Source organism: Mycteria americana, chromosome 15 (assembly GCF_035582795.1).
Source record: "Mycteria americana isolate JAX WOST 10 ecotype Jacksonville Zoo and Gardens chromosome 15, USCA_MyAme_1.0, whole genome shotgun sequence".
NCBI lineage: Eukaryota > Metazoa > Chordata > Aves > Ciconiiformes > Ciconiidae > Mycteria > Mycteria americana.
This window is the reverse complement of record NC_134379.1, coordinates 4,830,012-4,853,317: the sequence shown is the minus strand read 5'-3', so window position 1 is coordinate 4,853,317 and position 23,306 is coordinate 4,830,012. Positions and strand designations below refer to the sequence as shown.

Below are 23,306 nucleotides of genomic sequence, written 5' to 3'. Positions count from 1 at the left end.
AAAATCATCTGTATTTCAAATAATGCTTTTTTTGGCACCTGTGTGCAACAGCCATTGCACTGGTGCTCATGGGAATGTGGTTGAAAGCTTTTAGCTAAATTTGCAAGCATCATCTCCTTTGCCATTGTGAATCTGGATGAGGGAAATGAGAAAAATGACCCTTTCTAATAAGGAGAAGTGGTTGGGTTAGCGTTGTCTGTGGCTCAGGAGACCTGCTTTTAATTCTTAGTACAACCCTATGTTCCTGAGAGGCTGAATTCTCTCTTCTGATTTCTAGTGAAACTCAAGCATTGCCACTCCTGCAAGAGCAGACCATACCCATCTCTGCTCTATTTTGGGGGTAGCACTGTGTGCTGCTGTCTTCTCAAAAGTGAAAAATAAGCATGTGCTACTTCACAGTGGAGTTGTAAGTATGGTCTATGCCAAAGCACTGCTGAGGAAGACAGATCCCTTATTAAAATGAGCATGCATGTTATGAACTGTAAGGTTTATTGTCTTAAACTGGATGAAATATTGTTGGAAAAAAACACTACAGCAGTTTTCTGTTGCAGAGACTAAACTACTGATGCATTTATCTAACATTTTTCTTGCCCTTCATTTAAAACCATGTTTTCTGCTATTTCTCTTGTGCTCCCTAAATTGGGACATGAGAGATCACAACATCTTTGACAGCAAGAGCAATTGCCTAGAACTCCCCATAAGGCTCAGTTGTCTTATTGCGTCGTTTTTCAGGTGCCTCTGAGAGCTGTGTTAGCAGTCAGTCAGGAACGCCAAAGCTTGGAGATACCTGTATGGCTGCATCTTGGGTAGAAAGATGCACAAATGACTCTGTTAAAACTCGGTCCCATTTGAAGTTCACCTTACAAGCAGTCTGTCAGCATCCCTGGCTCTCTAACTGAGAGTAGAAAACTAAATGTAGCAAGCTGATTTCCAATGGATGGCTCTTACTCTGCAAATTATATTTTAACTCTATTTATGGGCATTAAAAAATGTTATTTAAGTCAGCTTTTGGAAACAAGCAAGAGAGGTCCCTGGTTTTCTTATGAGAGATCAGACTGAGCGAATAAGGTGAACAGAGAAGCTGAGAAGGTGGTTGGGAATAGAAGCTTTAAATTGCGACTCTAAAGCTGATTTCTGATCCTTCTGCTATGTGTCAGTACTGCTTCTCACCGAACCCATTAGAGAAACACTTAACGGAAAAAGGCAACCCCCCCGGGAGAGCCTTCCACCTCCTGTAGAGATTTGGAATAAAGCTTACATCTACCCATTAGAAAAAAGTACTTTTAGCTTTTTAAGTTCAAATTATGGATCCAAACAACATATGCTGGAACTGAACACAGTCTTGCTGGGAGGGGACTTGCCAAATCTAAGGCTGCTCTAGCAATAAATAATAAACCTAATTAGGCTCCTTCCCTCTGGAGCACCCAGTTTTGTGATAGTCATACAACAGGGCATCAGAGCCTCTCTTCTTAACAGATATTCAGAACAGCACTGAAGTGTTTAAAAAAAACCCAAAAACACTCTCTTTGAGAACAGCCAGTTATAGACAGTCACGTTATTTGTGGCTGTATTTTTCTACCACTGTACATCAGCTGCTTCTGAAAAAAAAATAAAGAAAAAAAATGAAACAGCAGCTGGTCTGACTACTGTGCATTGCTATGCAAGACAGGGAAAGCAGCTATATTATATGAATACTGATTGCAATGTGAGAAAACTATGGACACTTTATTTTTCTCACAATACTTAGTTTCCTTGTATCAAACATCTCTTTGATAGAAACCTTATAGTTTGGCTTTCAAGAGGCAAAATCACTTTAACTGGTGTGTTAGAAGGACTGCAGATTTCATCTGTCACTGAAAATCCTTCTGTGCTTCCTCTACAAACACACAAACATCAAATGATGGAGCTCTTCCAAGGCTGTCAGCTCAACTATCTTTTTCTGGCCTGGAAGATGCTTAAAATGGGAAGTTTTAGAAACAGAGATGAGAGGACTCACGGTTCACCTTCTTCATGCTTGCCGCAAAAACTCCCGCTATGCGCATTGCCCCTTGCTGGTAGTTCAGCTGCAAGGCTGGGAATTGATCGATCTGTTCCCTCTGGATCTCTAAGCTTTGGCTCCTCCCTCTGCATAAACCTTGAAACCAGTCAGAGGAAATGAACGGTGCTTTTCCACCCGCAGTTCTGCCAAGCCCAGTTGGCAAGCCGTGGCTGACATGCCATTTAGTCCCGTGAACAGCCAGCCATACTGGTGCAAGGGGGGCTGTTAGTGCCTTTGTTGTAGGAGGAGAATTTTTGCACTGCTGGGGCAGGAACCCCCCAACAGCTTGGTAGCTGAGCCCTTTCCCCCTCGTGTCCTCATAAATTAAACATAACGGCTGCCACCCGCTCCTGCAGACAGCCGTATTCTAATAAATCATGTAAATAGTCTTGGAGATTCACTGCCCTTTATTTCACTTGAGTCCCGTAACTCAGCTGGTAATTGGATCTGAGATAAAATCTATTTTACCGCATGTTCCCTAAGCAGAATTCTAGAAAGTCCTCTCCAGAATAATAACCTATAGTATTGCCCTCTTTGTTTTGCTCCTCTCCTGCACCATGGAGGAGAGCGGTAAGGCAGCATGGCCAAGCTCAAGAGAAATTTCTTTCCTCGTGGCTCTCCCAGGCTGCTCCTCTTTGGCCGCCGGTGAAGATTCGCACTGGTTTTTGCAATGGCAGCACAGCTGCCAACTCAGGGCTGCTTCTGCCTCCAGTCCCAAAGCAGTGGTTTCCAAGGGGCATGGCAAAGCGTAACCCCTTTGGAGCAATTATACGAGGCTGTTCTAACCAGCAAATATTTTATCCTAACAGTAAGCTTGTTTTTCAGAAAGATCTTAGAAAGTTCTGGTAGTTTAATTGGTGTAATGCACCTTTTCAGCTGGGAATTTCATCGATGAAACAGACATGGGATGTACGACCAAGAAGGTGTTTGGAGTTTTGGGGTTTTTTTTTCCCCTTGGGGAAGGGAAACCCCAAGTCTTCTGTTTGCTTCTTGCTTTCTACTAACCAATACCGAAGAGATTTCAGGCCTTTTAAGGATAGCTGTTTAAAGAGATGACTAAAACCTCCACCTATCGAACTGAGGAAAGGCAAGCTTTTTTCAGTATTTTATCTCAAAAGTGAAATCCTAAAAATTTTAGCAAGAAGATTTGCTGTGAGGTCTTTTGTCTGGAAACTGTCACCTCCCTGGTCCTGTCCTGTGCAGAGAGGACAGCATAAATTTGGGATGTAGCCCCTGTTCCCTGCAAAGCACCTGGCCTGTGCCTTGTGCACAGAAAGCAACCAGGGCAGAGCGACGCCTTCAGCCGGCACTGTACAGAGCCGCAGCCTTGCACAGGTCACATCAGCTAAGGTACAGTGGTTTGGCTACTGTTTTTATTGTTTATAGACCTAACCTGAACCAGTATCTAGGAGCAACAGCAACATAATTAGCTTTGGCAATTAACACTGCTTAACTGAAGCTGCTGCAGGACCAAAGGTGCTTTTTTAGACTGCAGAAGCAGCAATTAGCATTTCATTAAAGTAACAAGCCCAGCTAGACTTCTGAGCCTGCCTGGGTCTGCTGATCTAATTTCGGGATCCATCAATAAACCCTAAGGGCATTAAAGAGAGATGCATTGAGTCTTTCACCACCATGTTTGAAAAGCCTGACTGGAAAGTGACAGGAAGATTTTGTCTTTTCTTGGTCATCTCAGTGTACGTGTGCGGTTATCACTCAGCAGCACCAACTGCAAAAAAAGCAGATGGGTGCAATTGGGTCTGTACACCCCAAAGACTGAAATTCAGGCCTTGCTGGACCCTGGGAGGCAGAGGTGGTTCAGGGAAGCTCTTCCACCTCCACCTTTCAGGTTCTACCTCCAATCTAGTAGTGAAGAAAACATAAATAATTTCCTGTCTTATCTGTACCCCCAAGCAAACATCCTTTTTGTTAGTTTTCTGAAGGAGAATACATTTCTGCGCCAGTTTCACATTCAGTTCTTTGGCTGGCTTCTGTTTGAAAAATAATGCATGTGTTGGGGAAACATACTTTTTTTTCCTTTAGTCTTGCCTGCAGCTGTGGCTTGGTGGTTTGTTCACCTTAAATCTGAGGTCAGTTCTGCCTTGCGGGGAAGGGGCTGATGCCACTCACCCAAGTGTTAGTGCTCGGGGTCAGAGTGACCGGGTTAGTCCCTGCTGTACCACCGTTGGGCATCGGGGAGCTAGGATGGTTGAGATGCATTACATGCACGTACAGCTTTCAAGTGCCAGGTTTCACAAACCATTAGCTATAATATAGTGATTCACATCTCATGAAACCATCTTTTGGATGCTTTCATTATTTCGCATCCACGAGATGAGTTAGTGACCTTCAACAATTTGTTAAAGTTGTTCCAAATCCTACAGAGAAGGCAGTCTCGATTTCTTAATTGGTGGCTGCTTTTCCTTATCTCTCTTGCTTGCAATACCCAAAACATGAGAAGCACAATATGATTTATTATTTGCCGTGATTCTCATGATGAAAATCATAATGCAGCAGTTTATTGGGTTCTCCCTGAGAGAGTCTTTAGTGCCCCACATTTTGTACAGTGTTTAGGATGGTGTTCATGCCATGTTAGCCTCAGTTGGTGAAAAACACTTTGTCCTTTGGTATATTGATATATTTAAAACAGGACTGGATAAATAAATGCACTGAAAAAATGCTGAAAAACATAGTATTTCATTGGCAGAGGAATAAGATATATCTTTATAGGTATTCCTGGTTTTGAAGGTCCAGGATAAAAATTTGCGGTGCACATCCCTCCCTACCATCATTCATGCATATTAAACTCCAGCTAACATACCAAACAGTATTTAGTGGTTTTGCTAGGAAATACCACTATAGAATCAGCAGAACATACCTTTTTTTTGACTGTTCTTTGGCTTAACACGGGGAAAAAAAAATCCTGGTATGAAGCTTTCTGATATCCTAAGGGTTATTACTCAACATGGCTGTTAATATAGCCTCTTTTCCTTGCAACCTGCTTTGCTGTTTTCTGTGCTTTACCATAACCAGTAATTTCCAGTAACCCGGAAGCTTGCTAAAAAAATAGGCACAGAGCCGTACTTCTGCAAAAGAGACAGATATGATAAAGGAACTTTCTAAACAGCAAGTTTTATTGGAAAGTGTTTTTGTTGCAGCCAGCAACAAGGAGGGCTTTGGTGTCTCTCTTCTGAATCAATGCTGGTGGGGTTTGAAGAAACACTCCTCTGGGATATGCACGTTGCATTTCCTTAAGGACTTTCTCAAAAGAGCCTATTTCTGGATATGCCAGAAAAATAGGAATGCTTTTCTGTTTCCTGAAGACAAAAACTTATTAAGGAGGAGGAAGTGTGTTCTTCCATTCACTGTTTACTTTGATTACATGAGAAGTTTTTATTTATGGCTGTCTATCAGGCTTGGGATTTTCAAAGGGGAAGAATAAGACAAAAGTCTCTAATCTGGTTTCTGTGAAGTTTCTGCCACTGAGCTGCGTGGAGGGGAAGGAGCTTGGCAATGGGACACCCATTTGCAAGCTGGGGACAGGCTCCCTCCCGTGACGTTGGTGTTCAACGCCCACTAAAACTCTTTGACCCCAGCACTGGTCATGGTTGGCAGTGTTTTTCACAGCTCATTACACAGCAGGAATGTGGAAGCCCAGTGACCTTTCTCAGAGGGGCAGGCAGAAAAGCAATGACACAAAAGAGGGAGGAAAATGTTGTACACTTTAGAAGAGAAATAATTGAATGTTATTGTGATGGAAAGCACTGGGCTGACAACAGGCAGGGACAAAGATTTTCCTTTTAGGGTGTTAGCTGTGAGACATGTGGGGTTTGGACATCTATTCGTTCAGCTGGGTTCAGCTTCCCTTCCTGCCCCTCCTTGGCTACCAGGGAATTTTGGCAGGCTGGGGAACAGCTCCAAGGTCCCAGTGACACTGGGGCATGGGGGACCTGGGCACTTTAGTGACGCACTGGAGCAAGGATCAGAGGTGGGAGAGCTGGGGCCACCTTGTGTGGTCTCCTTCAGCCAGGCGAGGGAAGCAAGAGGCCTAAATGTGACATTTCTAAACCTGTTAAAGAAGTCAAGGCAAACTTTGAGCCTTTCTCCCCAAAGCTCCCCAGCTTCTGTAGTGGGGGACCAGAGCCCCTAGGACTCCTCCCAGCTGTGACTCCAGCGTTTCTCCTTCAAATACGTCCAGGTTTCCAACCACCTTGTTCCTCCCTTCATTTCACTTCCAGTTTTTATTTAATCTGACTTCTCCAGTCTCCTGAGACAAACTGATTAATTCTTTTCCCCTTCGTAGTCCCCCGAGTCCCTTGTTCAATCTTTCCCGCCTCAGTGAGATCTTAATAAATGCTGCCTGTGGCTGGAAGTGGGATCGGGTCTCAGAACTGTAATTAATTCTTTACTTCCTCCATTGCTTCAATATGCTATTTACAGCTGTCAGCCCGTGCAGAAGCAGAGGTCTGCAGACTGCCTCCAACTTTTGCCTCTGATTAATGTGTTGTATCCACCTTTCTTTCTCTTTGCTCTCTTGCATTTCTTGGTTTGCCTTGTATCCAGTTTACTGTCAATGTATGAAAACACTGATGGACTTCCAGTTAAAATGTAATCCCAGAGACAGCAATTGCCAGGCTTTTCTCTTTGCTCATGCTCTGTTATTTGAAAGCCTCTTAGTCTGGGCTGGCTGCTCATGACAGGACATCCAGACCCATTGCAGCAGTCATGACCGTGGTCTGTCTATAATCTCCCTAATTGCTTTCTGTAGTCTCCTTTCCAGTAGCAGCTTTGCAGGGTTTTAACTCCAGCACACTGACTGTCAGCCCAGGGAGGCATTGCACAGGAGGAGGAGGAGGATGTAACCAACTTGGAGGGAGGTGGGTGAGACACAGCAGAAACGGCTAGGAGAATCAGAAGGTCTGAATGAGAAAAAGCTATTTAAAGGGTTTGCGGTTGTTGGCAGATCAGTAGAGAGGAGGACAGTGAATGCTTGAAGCCTGCAAACAGTACAGAATTATGTGGGGTGATACCATGGAATATAAATAGGAGTGGAGTGAAATTAATCTAGGGATAATTGGGCTGAGTGGGGGAGCTGCTCCTTGCTGGCCATGGGAGCCTCCTCTGGCAGGGATGGAAGCCCCTGGTGCTGGCCCTGTTTTACACCAAGGGAAGTGCCTCAGCCTTCTGCCTGGGACCCACTCAGGGTTTCAGCAGTGAACTGGAAAGCTGCATTCAATATGCCAGTGAGGGAACGAATGCAAATTTCCTCCTTCTCTCTCTTCTGGGTGAGATTTATGCCACCTCCACATGCACAGCCTCCTGGCAGCAATAAATCACAGAGGGGGAGGGAATGCTGCAAGGAAACAGTTACCCTGCAATTTCTGTGCGAGGGGCAGGGAGATGGGATGTCTGGGGATCAGCCAGCCGCTCCCAGGCACGTAGCCCCAGCATCGCAAGCCTGGTCCAGCACACACTCCCACTTCTTCCCACCATTACACCAGAGACCACCCCCCAGTGCCTGGGGAAACAGAGATGGGATTTGCTTTTTAGTCATCCGCCTTCCCTTCCCTCCTGCGCAAGTGTTGCATGTGTGCTCAGGTATCGGAGGCTGGGATAGAGCCATCAACCCCATCTCAGCAGACGGGTTTATTACAGAGATAGTGCCAAAGTCCTCCCCAGCATGTGATGAACTGGGCATCCCCCAGGCATGGGCTGCATTGCAGACCTACAGCTAGTGCATCAGCAGTTGCCTCACCCATTGGGACCCATCGAAAACACATGTGGGATGGATGGCCTGGTTCAGCCCAAATCATGGCAGAATACAGCTCTGCCAGCAACTGGTACGGGTGGGAAGCACTCAGCTTTGCCCCCTGGCAATGGGCATAACTCTGCTTGTGCTGCAGGTCCGGCACAGCCTCCTTGACCTCTCTGTTGTCTGACAGAGGTGTCTGGGTTCAGCCCGGGGAAAGCAGAAGAGCCACAGGGAGCAGCAGGGGCATGAAGCAAAATAAGCAAATGTGCCCTAAGAGTCTCTCTCATTTGGGGACTGGAGAAGCTCCAGTGGACCCCTGTCCTTGGGCACTGTCAGTATTGCTGTCAGGTGTCTTCACCTCTGCACTGCAAAGCAGAAATGGAGGCAGGGCAAGGCCATGGGCAGGCACTGCAGGGAAGCTCTCAGTACCAACCCTGTGAGGCACTAGCTCAGCACTCTGCTCCATCTTACAGCTCCCTGGTAAAAATGCCCAGCTGATCTCTGATTTTTTTTTTTTTTTTTTGTCTTTCTCCGGTAGCCTCAGCCACCTCCTAGCCTTACCTTGCAGCACCCCTGCTCCTGGGACTCTGGCTGGGCAGCTGTCAGGACTGGAGACACAGGAGATGCTGAGTCCCCTTCACGCTGGCCACAAGCACCAAGTACGAGAAGACACAACGGGGACAAGTTCCCTCCAGTGTGTCATGCTGAGCCCGACACGCTCTGCTCCCCACCACCCCTGCAGCTTGGCAGGGCTCAGCCAGGGGAACGAGCCCTGCACTGGGGGATCTGGGTTCAACCTCCGGGAAAGGCATTTGGCTGTTGCCTGTAAGCACCTGACTGTGGTTTAATCCACTTTCAGTGCAGAGCTCTGACAAGCCCACAGCAGAACTAGGGCAGCTAAAAATACTCAGTGCACAAAGAAAGTAGTAATTTGGGTAGGACTGAACCAAAGTGATTTATCTCAAATCAAAAGGTGCAAAACATGGTCTCATCACGTCACGCATCAGAAAAGGAGCAAAGATGTGAAGCAGTCACAGGGCTTAAGAAAAGCAGCAAAATCTAAAGATTTTGCTAAACTTCACAGCAAGAGCAGCAGAGCCTGTACCAGCAACGCAGGGAGGTGCCTACTGATTTCCTCACCATACGCTGACTTTACCTTTACTGTCAGTCTAAATTCTGCCAATTATTAAATTATCCAACCTGCAGCAGGAACACAGTTAGATGTGATCCAAATGGTGTCACTACAATTATGGTAATTATCTGAAAACAAGCCAATTACTTCCCTCCTCTTCATGCCAGTTGGTACCAAGATAGCAGCTGTTCGAGGCAAATTTGTTATCGCGTTACTGTACATTTGTTAAAGGTTGAGGTTATAGATTCTAGCCTTCTTTTAAATATTAACAATGCTATAAAGTCATGGAGTGTCTAACTTATTAGGATTTTTTTTAAATGTCAGGAAGGGAGAAATTTCTTTTATATGCCAAGAGAACTGGTGGGAAAGTGATTTACTGATTGCTGGTTGGAAATGTGTACTTTGCAGTCAGCATAGAACTGAGCTATAAATTAACCTGTGTCAGCTTGTTACCTCTACCCATGTAAAATGAATACAGAGCAGAAGTCATCTGGGGATCTTTTACATTTCTCCTTCTTCAGTTTTGGCATTGGGGATGCTTAACGCATCAGGAGGCATGTTGCAGGATTGGCCCCTCCACTGGATTCACTTTCAGCAGCTTGTTCAGTTTGTCAAGTGCTTTGGCTCATTTAATTGTGTGAGAAGCAGCAACACTCACTTATGGAGAGTGAATGCAAAGGACGGCTCGGCTTTGCCTGCAGCCCTGTGAGCACTGCCCCAGGCAAAGCGAGTTGGGCCAACATTGGGCAGAGCCATGGGAAACTCTTTGCCCACATGAAGAGGCTCCTGAAAAGTCATGTTATCAAGGCATCTTTCACTTTTAAACTTGTTCATATTAAGGATGGCCTTGCTTAAATTGCTGAAGATGTCGCAACATACAAAGCCCACCACTTGCAACTAGTGTCAGAGGTGCAAATCGAGTGCCCTCGGACCACAGATCAGTGTGACCTCTCGTTCTGCACAGACCTTCCTTGTAGAAACTAGAGTATTTCATCTCATGTTTGCTACCATATCCTCCCTTGGACTGACCTTAAATTTTTTTCACGTGATGTTTTGAAATCTTTGGCTTTGATGTGTGTAGAACACTTCTTTCAATAAATGTCAAGAGCAGATTAAAGAAAATTAAATGGCAGAAAGAAGAGATACTACCTTTTGGCTTGAACAGCATTTTCATGACAACTGAATGAATCAGCTGTGAAAAATGTGTTTCCCTCTCTGTGCTCAAGGTACATGCCAGTAGCATCTGTTTCTATCTGTGAGCTTAACATACATGCCTGTGCATCCATAATTCTCTGCAGCTTGTGTGTAGCTAGACATTGAAGGCCCAGGGCAGAGCTCAGTTTCCGGGAGCAGGTTAGTGGCATTAGCGTGCTGCTTTGCTTGAAATAATTAGCCTTGCTCACAGGTGACCTTCACAGCAAGCCCTAAAGGCCGACAGATTTGGGTTATATTGGAATAACAGAGAGAAGAACATTTCAGAGTGCTCCTCCTGGAGAAATCCCTGCTGCTCACTCCACCGTCAGCCCCCAGGCACTGGAGCTGGGCATCGCAGTGCCCACGCACCCGCAGCAAGGGGGTTTCTCACTCCCACAGACCGCGGGGGATGGATGCAGCCACTGGGCTCCACCACCTCCCTAGACATCCCTGGTACCTTCCTGCTATTCTTAACTGATACCATCTGCTTTCCGTTTTCCTTTCTCAGAAAGTCCCTGTTGCTGTGAGAGCGACATGCCAGGACTCTCTCCTTTCTGCATTTGGGGTTGCGTCCCGTTCCCACTAACCTGGCAGTATGTGAAATACCACCTCGTGCAGGAGACTGTAGGTACACTATTCCTTACTGATTGCCACTCAGTTCTTCTTTATTATCATTTAAGATTTACTTATTACCTTTATCCTTTTGCTTCACATGAAGTTACTTTCACATTTGTTACCCATTAAAACTCCCCAGTTCAGATTTCTGCCTGTTAAGCAGCAGCAAGACATTCAGCCACGAGGATTACATTTGATAGCATTAAAAAAAAAATATATACATATATATCCAGGCAGTCCCCTGCCCAATTGTACCATTAGATATGACTGAGTGTGTAAACAGGTTTCTGCTTATCAGTCCTGCTGCTATCTGCTGCACACAAACTGCTCAGCCCCGCTAAATCCAATTTCCAAGAGGTTAGAGGAGGGAACTGTTTGCAGAAACACAGCAATACAAATCTCCAAAGCCACAGCCCTCATTACGCTGATGTTGAAGAGAGAAATGCCGCTTGACTCCTTCTGGCACCTAAAGGTGATATTTACTTTTGTGACTCTGATTAGAATCAGCCCAGCTTTGCCACGGGATTGTTTCCTCCTCTTTTCCCCTGCTTGTGTGGTGGGTCGGTGAAAGCAGCTGAGCCCCTGCTGCAGCCAGCATGCCCAGAGCAGATGCTGGGCATGGGGGGGTCTGCAGTGCACCCTGGCCCTGTGGCACAACCATCACCTTCTGTTCCCCCCAAATCAGCTTGGAAACTCGACTTGGAAACACCAGTCACACACCAGCAGGAGAGACAGGAACATAGCCTGCTGCCTCCCATGGGGTGCCCTGCACCAGGCATGGAGAGAGAGGGTGAGGTCCTGCGTTCAAGGCCACGCTGGTTTGAGCTTTTGCCCAAGCTCTGTATGTGGACAGATGCTGCGGCTCCATCCTGGAGGAGCTGAGCCCTCCAAGTGCCCTCTAGCACTGGGGAGGAAGGAACACAGCACCGGGGATGCCATGGGCTGGACCCTCTGACCTGGCTGCAGTAGGTGACAGCGGGAAGCATACAGCAGCATCCAGTGGCAGCAGGGCTGTGAGGTGCAAAAGGCAAACATGCCTCAGCCCCTGACACAGGCACGAGCTCTTTGTTTATTCCCAGATAGAGCGATCAGGCAGCAGGCAACCTCCGCTCCCAATACCTCCTGTAAAGGGCTGGTGCCCAGAAGTTCACTGCATCAGGAAAAATGCAAACTGTAAGCTGATTAGATATTCATAGATACTCTTTCTTGATTAGCTCACCATTAATATTTCAATGTCAGAACTGGATGCACACTGCCTCCCTGCTCTTTTCCTTCCTGCTTAATTAATTTTGACCATCACCGACAACAGTCTCCAACAGATAGCAGAAATTAAAGTGGGCTGTTCCGTGACTTTGCTTGCTGTAAACAGCTATTTGCAATTCCTTTTCATACATCACCCACCCGTGACAAAGAGATCATGGTAGCAGAAAATGAGTCTCCCTTGTAAGGACTTCAGCGCTCCAAAAGAACATTTGCTTATTAGATAAAAATAATCAAAAAAGACAATGCAGTAGGCACAACTCAGCAACAAGATTTGTGTCCCACCTCATAGTCAGCTGGCTGTTATGCCATTAAAAAAAAGAAAGGGAGAAAATTGTTAATTTATCTTTAAAAAGAAAGGGCCTTTGATTTAGGGTAGCTCATAAAAGCCACAGTATCGCCCAGCTGTGAGGGGATGTGATAATTGCTGCAACCCCAGCAGTCGTATGAGCAGCTCACTTCATAAAATGCAGGTTGCATGGCTGCCTAATGCACAGCACACACAACCATGGCTGATAACACGACATGCTGCTAATAGTCTGATTTTATTGACATGCTCAAGATATATGGGGGCAGGAGGAGCAGCGAGGCAGAAATTACACGGCAGTGTTTGTTCCACCCCAGCCCAGGGGACTGTCTGCCTTCATCCATCCTCCTCCTGGGCCCAGAGGGATGGGAAGTTCTCCTGCATGACAGGAGGGCAGTTTGCCACCTCCCAGGTCCACAGGGTCCTGACACGACACACACTGGGATTGCTATCACAATGTGCCTACCTGGGACCAAAGCAGCACTGGGTTTGCAGAAACAAAATTTTTGTCTTTCTTTGCTGCTACCTGAGCTGCATGCCACTGCTGCAAAACAAGCCCTCTGCTACTGGACATGCTCCGCATCTCCATCCATTGCTGCAAACCATCCTGCCCCATCCTCCAGTCTCTGCTTCCCTGGGGAATAGACCATGATGGTGGCCCAAGGCAAGCAGAAAGGTAGGAACGGCATGTTGCAGCCTCGCTTGGCTCCATCCCTTCCACGCAGTAACTCAGGCTGTTAAACGCCTGGCCAGAGCTCACCATCTGCTTCCAGTCTTCTAGGAATACCGCTGTGTAATTCAATCAAAAAGGAGAAGATCCTTGTTTCACTGAATCGTAAGTCACTCTTCAAGTAATTATATTTTTATACTCCTATCAGGAGCAACAGGGGCTGTTCATTTTATGGGCTTTAGCAGCCAGAGCCGTACTTCTGCCAAGGTTACAGCTGGGCGGGGAACACAGTTTAACATTTCCTCAGCCACCCAAGGCTTATCCATGTTTTTAGCTTTTTGGTTAGGCAAGTGAATAAAGCCCTGCAGGACCAGAGCCTTTGTCCAGGAGTGCTTTTATTGTGGAGCATAGAAAATGCTCTGGCTTGGACCAGAAGAGCTGACCAAACCACCAGCATGAAGCTGATTCCCAGTGGCATGAACATGCCAGATCTGCCCTTCCAGGGCAATGCACAGAGCAGCTTCTGCAGCACGGTGATTGCTGCCTAACTAGCGAGCAAAATCCTGCTTATCCCAGCAGCTGGAGGAGACACAGGGCTGGATCCCTTGCGTGCTGCCTTAGAAAGGTCAGATGAGATTATTTCAGGGGAAAAGCCTACCAACTTGCTCCATCTAAAGTGCTTAGGATGCAACTCACAGGACCCAAAAAATAAAGGAGTCTTTAAAAGATCCAGAAAGGTAACCTTTCTGGAGCCTTCTGCTGCTCTTTGGGGTAATTTCCCCACTTTAGACACTTCCACTGTCCTACAGTTTGTGCCCTCTCCCCGGACAGCCATCCCTTAGCACCACCGTCCTTTCTTGGCTTAGTTCTCCACCTGCTCTTTCACTGCCCCAGATGTTCAGTCTTTTAAACAGATTTATTCCCTTGACTTTGAAAAGGGCTTCATCATGTTTCCATCTGTGTTTACACTCAGTGCGGGGTAAATTTCTCCTCCTAGCAGATCTGTTCCTTACCAGCAAAGAAATACGACTCAGCATAGATTCAGACAGGAAGGCAGGGCAAAACATTTCCAAACCAGAGCTCACTTGGGAGCTGTGCTACGTGCCCACACGGGACGGAGACCGCCGCCAGAATACCTGCATTATCAGACTGTGCAAAAAGGAAGCGGGATCTGGCCCAGAGCCACTGCTCACACGTCCGCTCTCAGGGCTGGCTCCCCAGCTCACCCAGCAGCCGAGATCACACAGCACCGCCTGCCAGTTATTCAGGATGCTGAAGCCAAATGCTCATCTAGAGCAAGCAAAGCAGGACTGAAACACCCTGCATCCCACCGAAGGGTCTGACCCAGGCAGCTGGGACTCTGCTGGTCAGCCGGGGCTGTAGGTGTTGGAACCTTCATAGCTTCATAGCTCCTTTCTCAGGGAAACCCTGTCTCTGCGCATGCCTTCTCTTAAAGCAGGACTGGCTGATGCATGAACACGGCCTTTTTTAACTGCCTGGGCAATTTGCGACACAAAGGGCAGTGAGCGGCTGCAGCCCAGATTTATCACCTTGCTCGCCAAGGCTAGGCCAACACATCTCCACTGTACAACAGCAGCAAGGCCCCGTAATGACTTCCCAGGTGGATCTACAGATCGCGTGAGCTTCATCTAATCTCAGGAAAACAGATTTTGAGGCATTTGGGGGCTCACTGCTTCACCCTAAACTGTTATCAACCTTCAGGTTTCGGGGCAGCATGTTGCTGCTGGCAGATGGGTGTACGTGCTGCTCTCATTGCTATGTACTGTCTTGCTCTGTGTCCTGACAGGTCCTTGTCCCCACGTTCAGATGCCTGTTAAATTACAGCCACGATCCAACCAGCCTAGCAAACATTTATGTCTGACACCAAGGCCAGACACTGTCTTCCGTGCTGCTAATAATGCTTTAGCACATCATAACAGGTCAAAAACTTCCAACATTGACAGAAGGAGAGAGCTGGACACTGGGGTTGACCAAAGCTCCCTGAAGTGCATGCATCCTTCTCTTGAGCAGACCGAACAGCAAACTGCCCATGACAGTCTCAAGCTCCGCGTTAGCATCAGAGAGGATGGGGAAGTTTTTTTCTCTCTGGGTTACACACTACACACTCAGTCCAGATGGATGAGTCAGTGAAGATGATGCGACCTCTACACAATTGCTTCAGGAGACATGAAATTCAGCTAGGAGCTCCATTCCCCACAGCAAGGGGGGATATTCAGGTGGCCCTGGAGGGGGTTTGCAAGGGTCTCTCTCCATCTTCCCAGCAACAGCAGATACAAACATGAGCCAAGCCAGGGAGAAAAAAGGGAAAAGTCAAACAGTTTATGAAGAGAAACGTCAGGCAAAGGACATAATCACATAGCAAGCAGATAAGGAGACTTGCTTCTTCCCAGGACTGTGGGCATGCAACAAGCAGGCTGGGCAGCCACTAATAACAGCTATTAAATGACAGATGCTCTGAAGCTTTGCAGGATCTTGTTTATGATGTCCTGGCTGTGCTACCAGCAACCTGAACTTGCAAGAGAAGAAGGACCTTCTCATGCAGTGGTTCTCTCCTGCAACAACTAACAAGCGTGGTTAAACTCCACAAAAGGTGAACCATAATCAAAGCCATCCCTCCCAAAAAACTCATGTGAGGGAGCCTGCTTGGAAAGGTATGGCTTGAAGAGCCCTCCAAGAACACCCCTGAGCTCCACACTGGTAGCTTGAAAATGTTAGAATGAGAGTAAACGTCCCGCGTTGTAGAAGAAGGAACAACTGCCTGCAAACTGAACGGAAAGTCACAGGCGAAGGAAAACAAATTCCCTCTAAAACTGAAGTATGGGTTTCCCCATCTGAAACACATGGCTCTGGCACGGTGCTGGGGTCCTTGGGGCTGGCTGGTATTTCCTCAGAGGCAGCAGCTTTGGAGCCCCAGTGGCATTTGTTATTTGTCGTTCCCATTTATTACAAAGCACTATTATTATTTACAAAATATACTTTTTATGGATTGTTACTGCATCCAAATGCAATAACTGGTCTAAATTCAAATCCCTAGGAAAACTGTTGAAAGAGAAGCAATTCAGCCACGTATTAATACGACAAGGATTTCCCCAGGTTTAAGGGAATAGAAAATATGTTTTGTACAAGTGAACTAGTTCTTTCTTGCAGCATAAAACTGCTCTTTTCCAATGATAGCAATGAAAGGATATTGCTTCTGTCACTGATGCCACTGGAAATGTATTGTCCCTCTCCAAGAAACCAATGAAAGGACATGGCTGGTTCATTCTCTAAATGAGGCTACTGAGAAATACGTTGCTCCCGGCACTAGCCCAGGCACGCTGCTACTGCCATGTCCCTGGCCTGAAGGGAGGGCAAAGGCACCAAGGCAACAGGTTTGTGCCAAATGGCAAAACTGTACCTGGAGAAAATCAAACCGTAGTTTGAGAACTAAGCAGAAGAAAGAAAACTGCCCAACTGTCAGATGGGAATTAATCCCTAGCTTCCCTTGCCGAGGCTAAAGTGTGGCTCAGCTGCTGTACAGTGCAGCCAGGATCTGGCCCCTTCTCCTTCAGCAGCTCTGCACCTTGTATGAAATGAGCTTAAACCCTGGGGAAGGTTAATCTACACTTAACCTGTGGCAGGGAGCCTGGCCGTTAGGAAAGCTGCCAGCCCCTCTCCCTTTTACTGCTAAATTTAATGGTCTGGCTCTCCACTGAAGATTTTAGGTTTTGAAAGTAAAATCACAAAATGGCTCTCGAACCAAGATGATCTGTCACTTGAATGTATGCATTGAAGTCAGCACAGAGAAATTACTGTTTCAGCAGAAGTAAAAATTTCCTCTGGTGAAAGGCTGAAGTTGCGTAGATGTTTGTGGTTCCACTTTCATGCCCATCGATCTGCGGATCTGGCAAGTTTGTTTTGCTTCCCTACACCATCCTCCCAGGTGACACCTCCCAGACGGAAGGTAGATGGAAAAAAAGTCAAGTGTGGTTTTTAACATGGGAGTTCATCAGATTCTTAAACATGCAGAGACTGGTAGAATAACATCATTTGGGCTTTGGCACTGGTGCCCAGCATCTCCGCAGGGTTCAGAGCAGTCCCTGTTCCAGGACACGCCGGCCCAAGGCCCAGGATGGTGATGGCTTTTACTGAGCTGAACTCTGGAGGAAATTGGCAAAAAATGCAGCAAAAGAGGATTTGCATCAGCGCAAGTGAAAAAAATGAGAGCACGTAAATCAGGCGTAAGCAATATTGGCGCTGGAGCGAAGCACCTCTTGGGCTGGGCTGCGACAGAGCCCCCTCTCCAGCACCCCAGCAGCGGGCTCCTACCATCAGATATTTATTAGTTGTGTCAGGAATTAGTGAGAGTTCACTGACTGAATAATAATGTGCCAAAGGCAGTTTTTCAACTTTGCTAATGTAATTAAAGAAAGCAGGGCAAAAAAGCCTTGCACTGGGGAAGGAACCAGGGCTTCCAACATTGTTGGTCGCTGTCTCTATTGCAAGGACGAGATGTGAAATGTGGACGGGAGAGGGTGAAGATGGCAATGAGGACCTGAGCAGTGACGAGGATCATGCAATTACTCCCAGCTGTGATGGGAGCATTGCTCCTTCCAGAGAAAGACAAGGGGAAAACAGAAAAGCTGCCCTTGCAACTCAGGAGCTGGACCCATCTCCGGCTTCAGGTTTTATGCTGCTGGTTTTTACTTTCATGCCCGAGCACCATGCATCAAGGCTGGACTTTGCTTTATTTTTGGCACTTCTCCTCTTGCTTAGCCAAATCTTGCAGTTTTGGGGGACCTTTTGTGAATGGCTGGAAACAGCTTTATGGCAACATTTTTTTAATGCTGCTCTGGTGACCAAACACAGCCAACACTGTCACTGCACCAGGCCTGAGCACGTTTTTCAAGCGCCACAAGAAGAGGGACCACATGGACTCCGCGATAAAAGCCAAGATGCTATTTTTAAAACAGGGATGGGGGAAGCTTTGGGTGATTTTTAAATCAAATCAACGCCTGGACAACAGGGCACTGCTCCCCGCCGGCCTCCGCTGCCAAGTTCCTCTTCCAAATCCCAAGGCTGTCTTCTGACAAACAACCCCCGGCGTCAACAGGATGGGGCTCCCGGGCCACCGCGGCCACAAAAACGCCCATCAGGAAACCGGCTGCGGATCGGCCCCTGGCCCGGGCTGTGTGGAAGGGGGTGGGAAAGGCTGCACGGTCTGGGACTGGCTCAGACCCTTGTCTCCTCGGCCATTCCTGAACATTTGTAGTGTCAGTTGCAGCATTGGCCACCCAACCCCAAACTGTCCCCTGCCTTGGGCAGATGTCTGCTCCAGTTATGTCTCCTCAAAGAGGTGCTGCAGGGGCCGTGCTGTGACACTGCCTGCACCCCGGGAGCAGTGGGCACGTCCCCGCTGTCCGGTGGCCCCTGCAATGCCCTTTGCTGCCTCAGCCTCCTCTCCAGCATCCCCAACAGCTGCTGGTGCCACAAGTCCTTTAAGGCATTGGAAGGTGCTGTTTGGCAGCGTGCCTTCCCCAGGCCGGTATTTCAATCGTGATTTCTTGGCGAGGGGCAGGATGGGAGGGATCCGAGACCTCGCAGGCAACTGCTACAGGTGCAAACTGTTCATGCACGCTGATGTATGTGAAGCTGTCAGCTCACAGCATCTTTTGGCCCTAAAAATGCAGTGCCCGAGCTAGAGCAAAACACAGGGATGCAAACGGAGCTGCTCTTTCCCGAGTCATGGCAACAGCTCCACTGGTGCCAGGTCATCAGAGACCCCATCAGGCAGCACTCCCACACCACCTCGCATGGTAGTGATGGCAGCAGGGAAGGGTGGACTTTCACAGTGTTTTTAATAGCAGGTCAGCAATTACCAGGCAGCCACAACCCCTCTATTTGCTGCCACCATGGAGATGCTAGCAAAGGTTGGAGTACCCAGGCAGCTTGGTTGTACACCCTCTTGGCGCTATTTTTATTCAAGTTACTAATTACACATTACCTATATGTCACCAGGCTGATCGATATTAGTCTGAGGAATCAATACGGATGTGGATGACAGTGCTGTTTGCCATTCAGAGCCTGCACAAGCTGGGAAAAACAGGGCGCCATCGATCCCAAAGGTAGGCTGAGATGCAGGGTGGGACGGGAGGCACAACGAGGGCAGTGACCACACACTGCTTTCCTAAATAACACTGTGACACGGGCACTGGGACAGCCTCCTGGCCAGGGACCTGACACGTCCGTGCTGCCCCCAGCATGTGCCTGCATCCCAAGGCTGGGGCAAACCTCCCACCCGTCCCACACACTCCCTTGGGAATGGCACAGTCCATTTTAATCTGGGTTGCTTTTCAGTCCTTGGGACGCGATGCATTTAAAAGATTCACACTGATCTGAAAATGAACAATCCTCCAATCTCTCTCTCTTTATGTGTTCTTAGCTGATGATCAATGTCTTAAGTAATCACAGGCTACTTCAAAAAGCACAAGGTCTCCTGCATCTTGGTTTGCTGCTTAACTAACCAAAAGCTGAGGCCATCTCTGTAATGCCACCATGCTTCTGCCAGCAAGAGGGATCTTGGCTGCAGAATGCAATCAAATTTTGCAGGAAGAAGCTCTTGGGACTACCATGAAACTTGGGATTAAAGTGCGGCTAAGTAAGGGAATTGTGTAACTGGGGGTTTCTGCCTGTCTTGCTGGAGTCTTATGACTGTTCTGATTCTGTCATAGCAATGCTGGGAAATTGCTCTTTGAAACCAAAAGAGCCTTAGAAAGGAACAGGCAGGTCAGGATCATTTGCCCTCAGCACTGGGTTTGTTTTCAGCAGTGAGTTGATGGTGGTAGGATTAGACAGAGAGCAGCGTGGGGTGAAAGCAAACCTCTCCCTGAAGGCCTCCCTCACGCTCGACTGTGCCTGTGCCCTCACGGAGGTGCAAAGCTCTGCAGCCTCCTCCTGCCAGGCCGTTTCGCAGGCACGTCTCGGAGCCCAGGGAAAGGATCAGCAGCCGTGCAGCGGCCAGGGATGCATCCAGTTACTAACCACCGATGGATGGGCCACCACTTGCCTGCGAAGCAAGAGCCCTTTGCCTGAAAAGCACATGGTGAAAAGCTTCCAAAAAGCAACACAGTCCTGGTTTGTATTGAGGCTTTTAGGGTAGCAAAAGGAGCTGTGGAGGGAGACTGCTACTCCCTGCTGCCCGCCTACGAAGACTTGTTGCTTTTCCTAAGCAGCAGATGCAATCCACTTTGGTGCTAGAGCGCGGTCGCCAGCAGCTTAATCCAACAGCAGACCATAATCCTTCCCTTAGTCCCACAAGCCCCAAAAGCAGAAAGCTGCCTGGATTTGCTGTTTGATGGGGTTTACTCAGCCTCGGCTCAAATCTTGGTTTCCACCGGTAGCAAGCCTCACTCCCCTGGAAAGGCTGTTCCCATGGGAGTGCAGACGCTCTCAGGCCAGGGAGCAGACAGGGTCCATGCTGGAAACCTGGCAGAGGCTGCTTTGGCTCTCGGCACCCCCGGCCTTCAGGATGCTCCCCTAATGTGGTGGCACTGCTGGGGACTGTGTGGGCTCCGACAGCTCGGAGCGGGGCCTCGGGGCTCCCCAGGGCATCACTGATGGGTGCCCGTGGGTGAAGCCGGTGCCTGAGACACCGTGATGGCCCCACGCTCCTTCCAGCAGCTTCGCCACTGGCACTTGCTCAAAAACTGGTCTGAGAGCTTTGCAGAGATAAACTGTAATGTCCAGCTATAAACCCCAGGTCCCTGGCTGAGCACCTGGAAGCCACCAGAGAGGTTGTACAGGCACAGCCAGCCCCGGAGAACATCCCTGGCCATTCCCTTACAGCCCTCTATGGCGGGAGACATTTCTCCCTGGAATTAACTCCTATTTTTAAAATGCCAACAAAGAGGCTTTTGCTGAAAAACGACTGTGGCAGGATTTCAGCTGTGCACCCATTTGCACTCCCTGTCCCTGGGGTTAGCCCCAGGGCCCCTCTCCATCAGCAGTCATGGGCTGCAGCTGGGGGTTGGGGCCACCCCGCTGACCCACACATAAATGGGGCCAGCTGGCTACCCCAGCCTCTCTAGAGGTGCTGTTATGCAGGTTTGGGAGAAGGTATCAGAACAGAAATTTAATTTTAGTGAGCTGGCACCACATTTAGGGAGTGAGCCCTGTCTCTGATCTCTCAGGGGCAGCTTTGACTTTGCTTGTAGGGTGTGAGAGCTGAGCAAATGTTCTGTCTTTTATCCTTCTTCCTTTCCCTGTTGCTCTACTGCTCATTTACTCTTTCACTAGGGATCATCCTCTTGTCATTTGTGTGGATGTTTGGTTTTTTCTAAGAGGTGGATGCCAGGCATCAGGAATCATGTGTTCAACGTATGGTGGCAATTAGCCCGGCTCTGAACCCTGATGGCATGTCTGCATCTGCAATTAATTCTCTGCTCTATCTGTATGAGGTTTCTATCTTCCTTCTTTCTGGGGCTGGAAAAGGCACAACTTGGATCTCTTAAAAAAAATAGCAGGAAAGTGATAAAGACATAGCTTGAGCCTGCCTGCCCCTTGCTGTGGGGCTGCTCTCAGGATTGGGTCTGGTTTGGTTCAGCTTGGCCTCTGCCTCTGGATTTACGTGAGTGTGGCTTGGGGCATGTTTGATACAGCACGGAGCCTGTGGGGACTGATTCTGGCTCTGCCAGTGCCTCTGCTCATGCACTTTAGGGTATGTTTCATGCTCCTGGCTGAATGCACCTGGCCCTTTATTGGGAAATTAGATTGCCTGATTCAATGTTTTATAGTATTAAGCTTATTTACTTGTGCCTTTGGTGCTCTGTAAAATACCTTGAGTTGTTTTTGTGGGATGGGAAAATGGGAGCAAAATTGTGATTTCAGGGGGAAATGTCGGGACAATTAGAGGGAAGGTGCCTGTGGGACCTGCTGTGCTTCAGGGAAACCTGGGGTTTGGGAGAAACATGGCCCCCTCCTTCTTCCTGCTGCTCTGCCAGCATCTCATGGTGGTTTTATAAGGGTTCCCCTGGTAGAGCTGACACAGCAGCAGGTACAGAGCTGGACCCCCCCATCAGAAAGCTGCCCTACCAAACCTCATAGGCTTGCTCTGCTTTCCTTCTCTCCCATATAAATTCATCCCTCCTAAAACCCCTGTTTTTCTCTGAGATAATGTGATTTTGGGGAGGAGTTTTGCTGTCACCCAGCTGCTTGCTGGGCTGCAGCTGATTTCTAATGAAGAGCTTCCTCCTGGAGGGGGAACAGGGAGAAAAATTAGGGGGGGGGTGTGCAGCATTTCTGAATCCAAATACATCAAACCATTTAATTCTGTTGACTCAGGGCTGCCTCACTCTGAATGGGAATTAATCCACAGCAAACCAAAATTAAAAAGCACAATACAAAATGCTTAGCAAGGCATTGCCAGGGTTTAAAGCAACCCATTAGCTTGCTTGAACGTACCCAGTAAATTTTCATTTGTCAATAACGCTTAGAGCCTACAGTTTATTTACAGCCTGTTCAATATTACCAAAACCCCTCAGAGCGTCTCATTTGTATTTATCTGCCACAGTCTGTTTCCTTTCCAGGGACTCTTCCTAATCCCTTGCTTTGCATCCGCTTGTCCCTCATTGCAGAGCCAGATGCGGTGGGGATGTGCCACCCCCTTGAGCAAAGGTAGCGCAGGGTTACCCCTTTCCATCCCACTTCTCTCCTGCACAGGAGACCACCCTAAGGCCACCCTGAGCTACCTCCCAGGGACCCATGCCGTCCCCAGGCTGGGCCTGAGGCAGGCTGGCATGGGGCTCTTCCAGCCTCCATTCTGCACCCAGGGGACCTGTTGGCCACAGCCACCATCTGATGCAGGGGGGTGATGGCAATGCCCAAATCATGGCTTCCAAGGGATGCATCGGTCACTAGCAATGGGGCATGAGCAGCTGCCTGTGCCCACCCACATCCCAGCTGAGCTGGAGCAGCCATGCTAACAGGCCAGGCCCCTCCATCTGTTCCCAAATCGGCTCCTGTGGGATGAGCCCTGGTGAGGAGAGCATGTAACAGGATTTCCCCCAAAAGCTGTTTGAATGCTGCCAGGCAGATAACAAAGCCTGGCTGGCCCTAAGGATTTCTGCAAGGAAAGGAGTTTATTCTCGGGCACAGACATGAACGGGCGGTTTAATCTCCTGTCGTGGCTTGTGTCCAGTTGAGGTTGTTTAGTTCAACACTTCAGCTCCTGGAGATGTGGCTCCCTGCAGTGGAGACTGGTCTCTGGTGGGGTTTGTCCCTCCACAGGGAGCACAGGATGGGGATGGACCTTCCCCAGCCTCCTGTGTCCTCCCCTCCGCATTA

General features: G+C 48.2%; 1 protein-coding gene across 1 annotated transcript in view; it reads right to left on the bottom strand.

Moving 5' to 3' along the window:
- LHFPL7 (LHFPL tetraspan subfamily member 7) overlaps nt 1–23,306 on the bottom strand; it is a 66,799-nt gene that overhangs the window by 30,971 nt on the left and 12,522 nt on the right. The window lies entirely within an intron of this gene.